This window comes from Triticum dicoccoides, chromosome 1A (genome assembly GCF_002162155.2).
Source record: "Triticum dicoccoides isolate Atlit2015 ecotype Zavitan chromosome 1A, WEW_v2.0, whole genome shotgun sequence".
In the NCBI taxonomy this organism is placed as follows: domain Eukaryota; kingdom Viridiplantae; phylum Streptophyta; class Magnoliopsida; order Poales; family Poaceae; genus Triticum; species Triticum dicoccoides.
Window position 1 is genome coordinate 150829320 of NC_041380.1, and position 442 is coordinate 150829761.

Here is a 442-nt window from a genome sequence, read left to right on the forward strand (position 1 = left end):
ACTAAAATGTTTCATGTTGGAAATAATCCAACTATGGACCAGGAGTAGTTTGGTGATTTTTGAAGTTGCCTAGGTATTTTATTAAATTCAACAAAGTTGCAGAAGTATTAAAAAAACAGAAAACAGAAGAAAATGGAAAAAAACTTACCTGTCGCCCAGCACCGGCCCACCTGCCGGCCCAGCCCAGCACCGCGCCAGCGAGCTGCTTGCGGCTAGGCAGGCAGGCAGGTGCTCGACGGCGAGCACCGCATGGGTGCCACGCACCTGCTCGCCGCCTCGCCGCCTCCCTCGCCCGGCTAACGCCGTGGATCGGCCTCCCTCTCTCCCCCGAACCCCCCAGACACCCCCTCTCCTCTCCAGCTCCTCCCCCTCGCACGCCCCAGCCATGGCCGACGCCATCGCCGCCACCCCCTCGCCGTAGCCACGCCCTCCGTCCACCCCA